The sequence below is a fragment of the Dendropsophus ebraccatus genome, chromosome 2 (assembly GCF_027789765.1).
Source record: "Dendropsophus ebraccatus isolate aDenEbr1 chromosome 2, aDenEbr1.pat, whole genome shotgun sequence".
Lineage (NCBI taxonomy): Eukaryota > Metazoa > Chordata > Amphibia > Anura > Hylidae > Dendropsophus > Dendropsophus ebraccatus.
Genome location: NC_091455.1, coordinates 170,386,133 through 170,398,999, shown reverse-complemented (window position 1 = coordinate 170,398,999; position 12,867 = coordinate 170,386,133). Strand labels below are relative to the sequence as shown.

The following is a 12,867-nucleotide window of genomic DNA, read 5'->3' as shown; positions in this document are numbered from 1 at the left end:
ATTGGGACGTGCAGGTAAGAGTCTTTAAGATCTACTGACGCCATGAAACAATCTGGAAAGAGCAAGTTTACCATACTTTTTATATTTTCCATCTTGAACCTTTGGTAGCGAAGATACGGAATCAGGGGTTTGAGATTTATTATAACCCTGTAGCTTGTCTTTTTTTTTTTTTTTTTTTTACCAGAAACAACGTGGAGTAGAACCCCTGACCTTTTTCTGGGTCCGGCACCGGAACAAGAACTTCCTTCTCCAGAAACGACAGGACTTATAGCTTTAAGGATTCCAGTTGTTTTGATCCTTGATGCCCCTTTGTTATTATAAACCGAGCGGGAGGTAGGGAGGTGAAATTTAAGGGGTAGTGCGGCGGTAAAGAATTATTCACAGAATAACACACATTACAAAGTTATACAACTTTGTAATGTATGTTATGTCTGTGAATGGCCCCCTTCCCCGTGTCCCACTACCCCCACCCGTGTACCCGGAAGTGTGGTGCGCTATACATACCTTTCACTTGCAGACTCGTCTCCGATCTTCAGTCATTGAAGTCATCTTCGGACGGACGGGCCGAATCCCTCCGACCGCCCTGAGTGCCGGCCGCCCTTTGCCGCGTCATCGGCTGCTCAGCCGCGATTGGCTGAGCACAGTTTGGCTCAGCCAAACGCAGCTGAGCAGCTGATGACGCGGCCGCGTCATCGGCTGCTCAGCCGCGATTGGCTGAGCACACGCGGCAGAGGGCGGCCGGCACTCAGGACAGTTGGAGGAATTCAGCCCGGCCGTCCAAAGATGACCAATGACTGAAGATCGGAGAGGAGTCGGCACCTGACAGGTATGTATAGCGCACCACACTTCCGGGTACACAGGCAGGGGTGGTGGGACACGGGGAAGGGGGCCATTCACAGACATAACATACATTACAAAGTTGTATAACTTTGTAATGTGTGTTATTCTGTGAATAATTCTTTACTGCCGCAATACCCCTTTAAGCACACACCATCTCGAATACATTGTAGTACCCATTTGCTGCCGCAGATCTTTTCCCATTCTTGCGTGTAATGACTTAACCTGCCCCCACTTGAAACCTGGCGTCAGGACGACTTCTTTGCTGGGAGGAGGACTTCTTTGCTGCGTTTAATTTCTGGGAGAACATGTAGCCCTTTGACTTGTTGTAGGGCTTCCCTCTACTGTGCATCTTCTGTGAAAATTTTCCTTTCCTTGCCCACGAAAGGACTTGAATAGTTTCCCCTGAAAGGCTGCTGGAAACCCCTTCTTCCTGTCTGCGGCTTTAGCCAGTAGATCGTCCAGAACAGATCCAAATAGATACTCGCCTTCACAGGTTATGGTACACAACTTTGCCTTTGCAACCGGATCACCAGACCAGTTCTTTAGCCACAACGATCTGCAAGCAGAGTTGGATTGGGCTGCAGAGCGAGCTGCAAACCTAAGTGCATCTGTGGATGAATCAGCTAAAAAGAAGGCCGATTTTTTAAGTAGAGGCAAAACTGTAGTGTTTTCTTCTTTGAAATCTTCAGCCTGAAGATCTTCTAATTGGGAACGCCAAACAGTCATTGATCTGGCAACACAAGTACCTGCGATGTTAGGTTTGAAGCTTCCAGTGGCAGCCTCCCAGGACTTCTTGAGGAACCCCTCTGCCTCCTTATCCATGGGTTCCTTGAGTATTCCTAGGTCATCAAAGGGTAAAGAGTCTTTTCTAGGGATCTTACAGATCTTGGGGGCTCTATCCCCGGAAGGATTCTCAGACTCCTCAAAAGGGTATTTCCTCTTGACCGCACGAGGAACGAACCCCTTCTTCCCAGGCTTACTCCACTCCTGAATAAGAGCTGACACGTTCTTATGTACCGGGAAAACCTTCCTTTTCTTCTCCTCTAAACCTCCAAACATTATGTCCTGTATGGACTTGGGCTCCCTAGTGTCCTCAATTTCCATGGTGGAACCTTAACCAGTGTACACAAATCTTCTAAAGAAAATAAAGCTTTAACACCTGTTTCATTGTCAGACTCTTCTGATCCATCTTCCCTAACTGGCCCCTCTTCTTCATGGTCAGAACTGGATACTGCAGAAACCTTGTGAGATGGTCCTGGTATACTGACAGGAGCTGCAGTAGGTATATTTTTCTGAAGAATTCTGTATCTCATCTTTGATATTTTTTACTGACGATAGAATAGATTCTATGGATGGTGTTTCCACAGCCACTAATTTACTAATGCACTGTTCACAAGTTGGTTTATCATAGCTAGAGCTAAGCCTCCCCTTGCACATCCTGCATTCCTTATGTCTGGGGGTTTTAGATTTTCTGGAGGACTCCTAATGCATGCAATGAGAAAAAAATAAATAAAATTTACAATTAGGCTTAAGGCCAAAAACAACTTCATCATCTTACCACCCCAACCAGGGGAGAAGAGACTCAGTACCCGGGAGGAGGCAGGAGCACCAGAGGAATCCTTCCTTGCTTCGCTGCTTAAACTCATGGCTGACTGCAGCTGTGAGTATGCCGGCCGACTGCACCACTGCGCACTCCACGCTGCTTCTTGGCTTTATCCGGCATCCAACATCACTTCCTGTGCGCCGCGGGACTCCCCTACACTACGTCACTGCGCAGTGCCAAACCGGAAGTAGGGCGCACCATGGAACGCACGCCCTGAACGGACCCATCCACCGCTGCGGCCCGATACTGCCTCCAACACCCCGTGACTGCCACTAGCAGATCTCTAGGCCTCCGATCCAGCTCCTTTGCAGTTTTTGAATATATGGCCGGTGTGGTGAGTCGGGTTTACAACGCTACACCGGCGCCTTCTTGAGTCCTTCCCCCAGCTCTTCCCACTAGGAAAGCCCCAGCAAGCGGTGAAGCTCTGGCTTCCTTAATCCTCGGGAGATCCACACAAAGCCTCCAGGCTTCCCGCAGGGACAGGAAACCACACTGAGGTTGAGAGGAGGGCCTAATCCTTTTATACTTCAGTTTTCCTGTCCGTTGGGGCGGGGTCCCTCTCTCCGTGGTGCTGTCATGTCGAAGGGGAAAACCAGAATTACTTACGGTAATTGTGTTTCCGTAAGCCCATGACAGCACCCCTGGAGAGGACCTCCCACCTCAGGACAGGAAACCTGAGAAGATAAAAGTCTGACACACCTCTCCACACCTCAGTTCTGTAATAGTACTCCAGCGGAGTTGGTTAGATATAAAATTAAATACATGTTAAAAAAGAAAAAAATAGTAAGGGGGGGGGGGGGGAACAGAGGGGTGCTGTCATGGGCTTACGGAAACACAATTACCGTAAGTAATTCTGGTTTTACCCAGACGCCCTATGACAGCACCCCTGGAAGACTAAACTAGAAGTCCATAGTGGGGGGGGGGGGGGGGGACAACAGCAGAAAGGACTTTTGCTCAAACATATCAGGTATTGGATTCAATAGCCACATCCGATGCTGAAGGTAGGTAAGGGCAGATGACCGTGTGGCTGTCCTACAGATCTATACTTTCCTCTACTGTATTCACAGAGGAGAATCCTATAACATATGACATGACAAGGGGTGATGTAAATTCTGACATAAATTTCACCCACCTAACACAACAAGTAAGGCGTTGCCGTAAAACATTAAGATTCATAAATCACCGGGCCCAAAAGGCATCCATCCCAGAGTCTTGCAGGAAATATTGTGTTAGATAAACCCCTATTTCTAATATTTAAAGATTGTGTAATGACAGGGATTGTTCCACAAGACTGGCACATTGCTAATGTGGTACCAATATTCAAGAAGGGGTCAAAGAGTGATTCTGGAAACTATAAGCCTATAAGTCTAACATCTAATGTGGGTAAAGTATTTAAGGGTTTGTAAGAAATGTTATAATAAAGTATCTTAAAGAAAATAGTCCTATAACCTAGCACCCGCATGGGTTTATGAGGGATCGGTCCTGTCAGACTAATCTGATTGACATCTATGAGGAGGTCAGTTATAGACTGGACATGGACTTTTCAAAGGCATTTGATACTGCGCCGCTTGAAAGGTTGGTCTATAAAAAGAGGATGCTGGGAATAGGGGAAATATATGCAAATTGGTAAGTAACTGGTTGAGTGATAGAAAACAGGGTGGTCATTGATAAAACATACTCTAATTGGGTCACAGTTAAAGGTAAGGTACCGCAGGGCCCATTATTGGGTTAATTTCTTTTTAATATGTTTATTAATGACCTTGTAGAGGGGCTACAGAGTAGATTTTTTGTAGATGACAGAAAACTTTGTAAAGTTATTACGACAGAGGAGGATAATATATTACAGAGAGATCTGGAGAAGCTAGAGGCTTGGGCAGATAAATGCAAATGAAGTTTAATGAGACTAAATGCAAGGTTATGCATTTGGGCCATAGAAATAATAAGCACCGTTATGTGTTGAATAATAAAACTAGGTAAACCTGCTTCCGAAAAGCAGGTGGACAGTAAATTCATCTATAGTGATCAGTCCCAGGCAGCAGCTGCCGAGGGTAATAAATTAATGGTATGCATCAAAAGAGGTTGAGATGCTAAAGATGAGAACATAGTTCTACCTCTTAAAGGAGAAGTCCGGCGAAAATTATTTTTTTTATATGTTATTACTGATGGAAAGTTATACAATTTTCTAATGTACATTATTTATGGGAAATGCTCCTATACTGCTTTGTCCCTTAATTTAGTGTACCAGGAAGTGTTAGAATTCTCTCAGAAGCAGTGACGTCACGACGAAAGGTGTAATTCCTATGGAGTGTCCAGCAGGGGGCGCACTATATATATATATAGAGAGAGAAGTCAATGAGTACCATTGACTTCTATATATAGTGCGCCCCTGCTGGACACTCCATTGGAATTACAATGGATGTGTATGTAATGTAATATACAGTGTTTTTGATTGAATACATTTATGAAATACTTTGGGGAGCAAGTGTCCTTGCTCCCCAAAGTATTCCATAAATGTAAGCAATCAGTACATCACAGTACCGAACGCCCGCCGCTGTGGACTACTCAACTACTACTTTCCCCACCTGCTCATAGCATGTGCAGGTGATGGGAGAGTAGTAGCCGGGTTATATGGCTGCGATCGCCCCTGCGATGCCGCGCAGGGGGAGCCGCTCATCACTGCAGCTATCATCCCCCTCCGCTCCCCCCTCCTGCTGCTTCCTTACTCTATGTGATAGCTGACTTCCTGCCGGGCCGCTGCTCTCCGTTCACACGTGTCGGCGGTGTCGGAGTAAGGAAGCAGCAGGAGGGGGGAGCGGAGGGGGATGATGGCTGCAGTGATGAGCGGCTCCCCCTGCGCGGCATCGCGGCGGCGATCTCAGCCATATAACCCGGCTACTACTCTCCCATCACCTGCACATGCTATGAGCAGGTGGGGAGAGTAGTAGTTGAGAGTAGTCCACAGCGGCGGCAGTGGCGGGCGTTCGGTAGCGGCGGGCTTACTGTGATGTACTGATTGCTTACATTTATGGAATACTTTGGGGAGCAAGGACACTTGCTCCCCAAAGTATTTCATAAATGTATTCAATCAAAAACACTGTATATTACATTACATACACATCCACTGTAATTCCAATGGAGTGTCCAGCAGGGGCGCACTATATATAGAAGTCAATGGTACTCATTGACTTCTATATATAGTGCGCCCCCTGCTGGACACTCCATAGGAATTACACCTTTCGTCGTGACGTCACTGCTTCTGAGAGAATTCTAACACTTCCTGGTACACTAAATTAAGAGAAATAGCAGTATAGGAGCATTTCCCATAATTAATGTACTTTAGAAAATTGTATAACTTTCCATCAGTAATAACATATAAAAAAATAATTTTCACCGGACTTCTCCTTTAACTCATTGGTTAGACCACACACGGTACAGTTGTACAGTTTTGGGCACCGGTATACAAGAAGGACACATCTGAACTGGAGCAGGTGCAGAGGAGTGCGACCAAGGGCATTAAGGGAATGGGTGGGTTATCAAGCTTGGGGTTAGTTTAGAAAAAGAGAGACGTCTTAGAGGCAATTTGATCACAATGTACAAATATATGAATGGACAGTACAGAGATCTTTGTACTGATCTTTCTACTTCTAGCCCTGTAACCATGACAAGGGGGCATCCTCTACATCCAGAGGAAAGAAGATTTCACCATCAGCACAGACGCGGATTCTTTACTTAAAGAGCAGTGATACTATGGAACTCTCTGCCACATGATGTTGTTATGGCTGTCTCAAATAAGTAAGGAAGGTCTGGATGTTTCACTATAAATATATTACAAGTTATATTACATTTGATAGCACAGTGATTCTAGGATGTGTGTTGATTGCTATTGGAGTCAGGAAAGCAATTTCTCCCTGTGATGGGGCAATTGTTATCTGTCTCATAGGTGGTTTCACTTCAGCACAGTAGGGTTTCCCAAGGTTAAACCCGATTGACTCCAGTCCTCTTTCAACCCCATTAACCATGGTCTAAAGAAGCATCAACCTACTCCACCCAACACAATCAACTATTTCCACTGCCAACTGGAGGTGGAATCCTGCAGGATCTGCATGTTAAGTGACTGATCTACTCAAAGTTTCCTTCTCCTTGGAAGTTCTGTCTCCAGATTCCGTCGATATCTGAGATAATAATGATAATAAGTTTGTGCCAGGCTAAAAAGGCCAACAACCACTGCATAGATCAAGGACAGACTCCTCAGTGTACTTATATACAACTAGCAATTCTAAGGCCGTGTTTACATACCGCACCTCCACAGTTTCATTCCCACATCAAATAGCAGTATCAATGCAAGACATGAGACCTTACATGTACATAACAAGCAGCTTTAAAGGTTGTGTTCACACATAACAGCTTCATAGCAGCATTCAATAGCAGCACTAGCAGCTCCACAGCCTCTCTGCATTATTTAATAGCATTACTATGATAAGGAGCATACCAGGTGTACTCAATTCACAACTACTAATCCTAAGGCTGCAATCACACATAGCAGATCTATAGCTTCACTGCATCATTCAACAGCAGTACTAGAGTAAGGAATGAAACATAAGATGTACTCAAAACACAACTCTAAGATTATGTTCACCATTGCCATTACATAGCTTCAATGCATTAATATCAGTACTAGCGCAACAAATTAGTGACCAGGTGTACTAACACACACACATAGCAACTCCAAGGGTACAAACACACACACCGCATACGCAGCAGATTTGATGCTGTGTTCAGTTATTTAGATCTAACTGGTGCGCACTTGCTGCGCCTCCGCCGCGCACCGCAGCAGTAAATACGCTGCGCATACGGTGTGCGCGCCTACACCCCAAGGTTGCATATACACCTAGCAGCTTCACTGCATTATTGCATAATAGCACTAGGGTAAGGAACACACCAGGTGTGCTCAAAGGACAACTAGTAATCCTTAGATTGCATTCGCACCACAGTTCCATAGCTTAACTGCATTATTTAATAGCAGTATTGGAGTAAGGAATCGATCAGATACACTCCATATACAGCTGAAAGAATGTGTTCACACTAGGGCTGGGCGATAATGGCCTAAATTAATATCGCGGTTTATCGTACATATTGCCGCGGTAACGATAAATTGAGCGATAATTGACACGCCCCCTTTTGAAAACCACACCCATTTGAAACACGACGTTTCGGCGTCTCCTATGCCATTTTCAAGTGGCACTTAGGAGACATAGGAGATGCCAGAACCCTGTGGTTTACTTATAAAGTTTGCTGCACATCATTTTATGGAATAAATCCACATTTCCACATTTGTACTACCATCAGAGTGCTGCAGAGTATTTTTTACTAGCTGATTTGATCCAAGGTCTAGGATTTGTCTGCTGGCACCCACAGTGCTGCCTATATTGTTTGCTATAGCTATTTATCGATCAACGATCGAAAGATATTAGAGAGAGGAGATATATTATAGATAGATTATACAGTATATCGATAGAAGTCCTATCTGTCTATCTTGTATCTATCTACGATCTGTATATCTTCTATCTATAATATATCTCCTCTCTCATATCTTTATCTCCTATCTATATATAATCTATCGATCTAATATAGATAGATTTTATATAGATAGGAGATAGATGATATATAGCTAGGAGATAGATGATATACAGATAGTAGATACTAGATAGATAGGAGATGGAGGGGATGGATGGAGAGATAGATAGATAGAAGATAGATATATGAGACATATCTATCTCCCTATCTATCTATCTATCTATAATCTATCTAATTTCTCTCATATCAATCTATCTATTTTACCTGCTGTTCTGCCCTGACCCCCCCCCCCCCCCAGCACATACAGTTGGGGTCAGGTATGGGGTCGGCACCTCCTTGCTCCCCGGGGCACCGCTCTCTCTCCCGCACAGGAATCCTCCCTGTCACATATATCTGCTGTCAGTGTCCCGGGCAGAGCGTCGCACACGGCTGCTTCCAACACTGACAAATGATAACGGGCGCCGAGGATTCCTGCGCGGGACAGAGTGCGGTGCCCGGTGGAGGGAGGATGTGCTGACCTATACCTGACCCCCTGCAGCCGCTGTATGTGAGGGAGAGGGGGGGCCACGGCTCGCTGTGAGTGCAGCTTCCAGAGCCGTCCGGCAGCAGCGATGAGCACACACTGGAGGGGGAGCTGCTACCTGGAAACAGCCTGTCGGATCTCCAGCCTTCTTCTTTACCCCCAGCAGCACTGTTATCAGTGTCCTGAGCCGAGCGTCACACATGGCGCACGCCCCCCCCAGACAGCAGAATAGTTTTACCCAGGCCAGGCAGCGGAGGAAGAGGGACGCGAGGAAGCCTGAGTGGAGCAGAGCATGCGGCCGCTGGGTGAGGGGAGGAAAAATACCGCAGATACCGTCCTGGCAAAGTTGAGGTCGGTTAACCGACGCCAGTGACGGTATCGGTATTTTTGCGGTATACCGCCCAGCCCTAGTTCACACAGTGCTTGTACTAAATACACAAATAGTAACTCTGAGGTTGTGTATACACCTAGCAACTCTGCTTCACTGCATTATTAATCAGTAGTACTAGGGTAAGTAGCATACCAGGTATATCTACTAGTATTCCTAAGGCCACAGTTTCACTGCATTCTTTAATATGAGTACTAAAGTAATAAATGAGACATCAGATGTACTCAATACACAACTCAAAATCTCAAAATCTGTGTTCACACATTGCAACTACTAAACACACAAATAGAAACTGTAAACTGAGCTCATAAACAGTGGTTTCATAACTTCACTGTAGCATTAAAAGCAGTACTAAATCTTAAAAGTTGTAGTACTTAATATCACAGTATTATTACATAGAACAGAACAGGTAGTTCATAAAAAGCATGAACCTAATAGGTTAAATATCTAATGAAAAATATGTATCCATTAACATCAGACAAGCCTCCTGCAACACAGGTCAGGCTTCCAATACAGTCTCCTAGGCCAGGAGTATCCTGTCTGAGCAGCACCATTGGCAGCGTTCGCATGCTGCTCAGATCTGAACAGTGCCATAGTCTTGCTGACAAGGACGTAAAAATTGAGCAGTCCACTGTGATAGCAGCGAGGAGAAAAAAAAAAGTAAATATACATAAAAATTCCCTTCTCCACGCACCATGTGGAAAAGAACTATTATTTAGAAAACTACACATGTATGTTTCCCTCTCTTCCACCTGTCACAGAAACACCAGACTAGGCTCTCACAGGTGGGGCAATCAAGTCTCCAACTGCTCCACTATCTGTTTATTGCAGGAAAACAATCTCCACCCCCTGTTTGTACTGGGGAGGAAAGCCTCCTTTACTAGAGACTTTCGGTAACAATGTGTCTAGTACAGGCCCAAATAGGAAATCACCCATGGGATAAAACACAATTCCCCTTTGAGGTAACATCACCCCTTCGGGCCCTCAATCATATGGCTTATAGGGGTCTAGCATAGTTATCACCAAGTGGTGTCTTGCAATCAGCACACGTTATGATGCTTTTCAGATGCAGCTTTTCTAGAGGATTTATCAGATACAAAAAGAACCTCTATTTGAATGTATGAGATACGCTCACCAAATGTAGGGTCTCAAAGTCACATAGGTACCATGCTGAAGGTCCTGGATGATCATTCATGGCGTCCATTTGCTCCTTTTGTCTGCAGAGACTGCTTGCTGACAGACTGGAGTAGCTCCACTAACTAGTGGCTCTTAGCTGGCTGGTGGGTAGTCTTGGTTTCCCCGGACGCTGGGAGATATGGACAATGTGCTGGGGATCCACCTGGCTTTATTAAAGTTCCTGGGCCTATGCTTAACTCCGCATCACACCGGATGCGACATGGCCCGGCATCCACACACCGAGCCAAAAAGCTGGGGAACAGAACATGGCCTGCTCGAATCCACAGCCACCCGAATCCCCACCCCATCTGCGGAACCAGCCAAAGCAACAGGGGAACAGATCCGGGTAGCTGCAGGAGGAACACCCCACAGTCCAGACTTCCACCAGACTACAGGCTGCTGTCCAAAGACAGTCTTCTGCCCTCAGGGAGCCCCACTAAGCCGTGCCAACGGGGGACCTGCAGCTATGTGGAAAAGGTATGAAAAACTTCACCCCAAGGCTGGGGGCTCTTCACAGGCCTCCTACCCGCAGGACAGGAAACCTGAACTGAGGTGTGGAGAGGTGTGTCAGACTTTTATCTTCTCAGGTTTCCTGTCCTGAGGTGGGAGGTCCTCTCCAGGGGTGCTGTCATAGGGCGTCTGGGTAAAAGGTCTTACTGCGGGGCTGGAAGAGGGGCAGCAACTAGTCATCTGGGCGGGGAGCCGCCTGTGACTAGTCACGGCTCTCAGCGCACAGTGCGGGGATGATTGACAGGCATAGAGACAACTAACTAACGGGTCCCCCACCCTGATGACTAGTTGCCGCCACTCTGCCGGCCTTGCAGTAAAACACTTTTATCCCCCGGCATAAAGTTAGCCTGGAAGATGCTAGTTGTATACTAGGGGAGCTGCATTCTAGATTTGTAGGATGCAGCTGGCAGCCATATGCTGGGAGTGCTGATTAGTTCCCTTTAAGGGCCCTGCAACTCTGGTTACTTTGTATATAGCAATCACTATTGTATCCTTGCAATATAAGATTTCCTATGGAGATTAACATGTGTTTTTTGTAATACATTTTAAGAACAGTTTAAAAAATAGCAATTTACTATATATCTTGGCTATAGCATCCTTGTATTTACCCTACAGCATTTATCTGTTTCTCATACACATCTATCCACAAAAAAGCTCCTTGAGAGCCTGCTAATTTCCATATATGTTTAGTAGAAATCCTGTTCATGCCAAGGCAGGGCTCCAGATGGCGACCAAAATGGTCGCCAATGCGACTGATATTTTGCAAATGGCGCCCAGATTTATTAATCTGGGCGCCATTTGCGACTGGCCCCAGCGGCGGCGCGCTGTTAAGTATCCCCGGCTGATGCGCGGCTGCCGGGGGTGTCCCGTCCTATCCCCGGCAGCGCAGCGCATCAGTAAGCTGCCTGGGGCCCTGACTTCCGGCACAGGAAGCGCGCGTCAGAGACGCTTCCTGTGTCAGAAGTCACAGCCCCGGCGTACAGAGAGCTCACTGATGCGCCGCGCTGCCGGGGATAGGACGGGACACCCCCGGCAGCCGCGCATCAGCCGGGGACAGCGTCCGAAGAAGAGGATCGCCGGGGGAGCGGGTTGTCAGGTGAGTTTGTGTGTTTGTTTTTTTTAAATACTGCTTAGCATAGAGGAAAGGGGGGGGGGGGGGGCATCTATAATGGGGGGAGAAGAGAGTGCCATCTATAATGGGGGGAAGAGAAGGGGGGGCATCTATAATGGGGGGAGAAGAGTGCCATCTATAATGGGGGGGAAGAGAAGGGGGGGCATCTATAATGGGGGGGGGAGAAGAGGGGCCATCTTCAAGGGGGGGAGAGGGGGCTAGCTATAAGGGGAGGGGGTATCTATAAGGGGGGGAGAAGAGGGCATCTATAATGGGGGGGAGGAGGGGGCATCTATAATGGGGGGGGAGGAGGGGGCATCTATAATGGGGGGAGGAGGGGGCATCTATAATGGGGGTAGAGGGGGCCATCTATAATGGGGGTAGAGGGGGTCATCTATAAGGGGAGGGGGTATCTATAAGGGGGGGAGAAGAGGGGGCATCTATAATGGGGGGGAGAGGGGGCATCTATAATGGGGGGGAGGAGGGGGCATCTATAATGGGGGTAGAGAGGGTCATCTATAAAAGGAGGGGGTCATCTATAAGTGTAGGGCAAACTGGCTGCAGACACTGGGAGATAGATATATGCACAATTATTATTATCAGGGCCCCTCAGGTGTCTGTATTGTAGGGGGTCACTTGCATTAGTCACTAGGTGAGAGATATATCTATCTATATACACATCTTGTGGGGGGTCACTATGGCTGCAGTCATAAGTCTAGCTCAGTATGTATAGACTGTTGCAAGCTTTTAAAGGGAACCTGTCACCCCCGGTGACGGGGTGACAGGCTCCCAACCCCCCATTAGAACCCCCTATACTCACCTCATCGCGCCGGGTCCCGCTTCTGGAGATGGTCGGGTCACGGAGATCTCAGCCGCTGCAGCCCGGCGCGCACACTGAGAGATGAGTCCAACACTCAGAGAATGACGGAGCGCTGGACTCTCCCATCATTCTCTATGAGCGTTGGACTCATCTCTCAGCGCACGCCGGGCTGCAGCGGCTGAGATCTCCGTGACCCGACCATCTTCAGAAGCGGGACCCGGCGCGATGAGGTGAGTATAGGGGGGTTGGGAGCCTGTCACCCCGTCAGACTGTATATGGTTGTCAGACTGTATATGGTTGTCAAGTTGCAAGTTTCCATGTT

General features: G+C 47.0%; 1 protein-coding gene across 2 annotated transcripts in view; it reads right to left on the bottom strand.

Moving 5' to 3' along the window:
* Positions 1 to 12,867, bottom strand: part of DAZL (deleted in azoospermia like) — a 47,985-nt gene that overhangs the window by 18,871 nt on the left and 16,247 nt on the right. The gene's annotated exons all lie outside the window — the stretch shown is intronic.